We start from the raw sequence: 2855 nt of genomic DNA on the forward strand, positions 1-2855 counted from the left end.
AATAATTGTGTTTTTTCAATAACCAGATATTTAAACAAGTAATAGGAGTTCCAAAGGGAGCGAACTATTCCACTTGTATTGTAAATCTGTAACTTTATTTTATGAGAATAGATTTACTGAAAATTGTATAAACCTGGACAATTTTGCCTTAACTTACAGGTATATGGATGATTTAATTAGTATAAATAATCCTGAGATATATAAGTTTATTAATAATATTTATCCGGTAGAATTAAAAATTGAAAATACTTCAATTTCTAATGCAGAGGCACATTAGTTATATCTTGAATTAAAATAATTGCTAATGATATTGATCTAAATGTTTTTGATAAAAGAAAATATTTTTCTTTTCCAATATATGGCTTACCCTCTTTTAATAGTAATGTGCCATATTCTTCTATTATAAGTATTATAACTTCGCATTTATTCAGATTTTGTGAAATCTGTAATAGATTACAATATTTCATTATTAATGTTGAAATATTAATATTCAATTGATTTAATAAAGAAACTTTGAATAAAATTATTAAAATATTCTGTGATAAATATAAGAACATATTAAATAAATATAAAGAATTAAACATTAAGGATATTTTGCTAAAAGTTTCCAATAAGTATTTTTAGTTTTAATAAGCTGGTGTAGAGTCTGAAAATTGGTAGCTACAGTGGACTTAACGGGTGGTGGTTTGGAGTTATACTAATTAGTTTAGATAACTTGGTTGAGCTTTTATAACTCTGTAGTATTATAATTTGTCTACTGTGCTACTAATTAGTGCTTTACTACTATAATGGGGGCAGAAATGCCAACCTCAGAATGTAAGATTACCTTACTTACCCCCAAGTGGTAGTACCTTATTTTGTCTTTCTTTATTTTTCTTTTCTTTACTCATTTTACTTTGGAGAGCAGTCACCTTCCGACAACTGTTTGCAGGCAGTGAAGGGTGATATAGATGTGGGACGTTGTGGGCTAGAGCACCCACATCTCACTCTCCTAATTTCTACTTTTGATTTTTTGTTTTTTATTTTGAATTTCTTCATGTGATACTGGCGAACGGAGGTTAAGACTGATAGACGGTGTATCCCCCACCGCAACGTGGGTCCTACTTCCGAAAGTTACCTTGAAAACCCCAGGGCACATTTTATATACCACGTTATAGCATGTGTCCTGCGGATATCAAATGGAATTCACGTCTGGTTATTAGTATATCAAATAACCAAATACTTGGTTTTATTAGAAAATACACACTTGGTTTTTGGTTTAGTGACTGTTTATGTATATATATATATATAGATCACATATAAAAAGGTCACATCAAAGTTGAAGTTTACTTTGAATAAATGTCATATAATACAGTAATGTAAAATAATATTTTATTAAAATTTGAACATCTGTGAATCGTATTCCTTATTGTCATTCATGTTTTATACAATAAATATACATTTATGATATACAAACTATTTAAAAGTAAAAAAACGATAAAATACCTCACTTGTAACGTGTTGTACCGCAGTGGCGTAGTAAGAGGGGTGCAAAGGGGCAGTCCCCTCCCCCGGGCGCAGGTGTTAAGGGGCGCAAAATTTTCTCTGGTCTTTAATGCCTATTAATTAATAATTATGCCTCCCCTAAGATATGGCGCAACTGTCCTACGTTAAGTAAATACGACACAGTTGTTACGCCTCCGTTCGTTAATTAATTTTCCGTATAATTTCTTTCCGAAGAAACTTTAGCGATGCAAGTCCTTTCTTAAATAAAACTGGTTTATTCTTTCTGAATACAACTTTGCAATACACTTAATTTCCACAGTCGCGCTATAACATACGTTATAATTCAAAACGTATGTCTTACGTGCTCGACTCAACAATACGTCTCTCTGTCCGCAGTTCAATTACACATTACCCTTGTTGCCATCACGTCTTAACCGTCTTATATATACAAGACTACCGCATATCTAGTAGGCCCTCTAGGTTTCATGAACGTTCTAGAAGTGCATGACGTGTTACTAGCGTCACGTGACCTCCGCTGTCGTAACACAGTGTTACGTTATTTGTGTGTATTACGCTTGCAGTTTTAACTTTTAAAAACCGACCATTGAAATACAGTGAGACCGAATTGACATACAGAAGTAAATTACACTATTCCATCATTCATCTGTATATCAAATACAAGTCCTAGAGTACAACGTACAAGTAAGTGTATGTTCATCAAAAAGAAAATACGAGATTGATGTAACATATATGCGACAGGCAAGGCCTAGATCTAGATCTAGTAAACATTATAGGCCTAATATAGCGGTTTGTAATTGTATTGGCTGATTGTAAATAATGTCTTACACCAACTAATGTACTGGACTTTAGGTCTAATTGCAGTTATAACTTTATTTCTAGACCCTAGGTCCATCATCATACAAATTGTAGCCTATATTATAGACATACTTGATGAGGCAGGGTTATATCTAGATCTGGGTAGATTCAATACAAGGTGCTTTCAGTCTATTCGCCCAAATCTTAGGTCTAGTTTAGATGTATAAAGCTAAATTTTTGTCTACTTCAAAAACTAGGACTAAAAAGATTAAAATAACAGGTCTAACATTAATGTTAGATCTAGATGTACTAGCGACTTAATCTAGGAACTGTAATCTAGCACCACTAATTAGTTAGCCTATATTTAAGTTTTCTCATTCTATCAAAACCTTAATATTAAATATAGCATTTGAGCCTCTAGACTTATATTATGTTATGATTACACCCTTCTCCATAGTGTGTGTAATTTTCATTCGAGCAATTTCAGACTTGTCTCCTGTAGTGTGCGTGTAGTTAAACCTACTGAGTTTTTAAATGTGATTTAGTAACTGCCA

Source organism: Limulus polyphemus, unplaced genomic scaffold (genome assembly GCF_000517525.1).
Source record: "Limulus polyphemus unplaced genomic scaffold, Limulus_polyphemus-2.1.2 Scaffold5653, whole genome shotgun sequence".
NCBI lineage: Eukaryota > Metazoa > Arthropoda > Merostomata > Xiphosura > Limulidae > Limulus > Limulus polyphemus.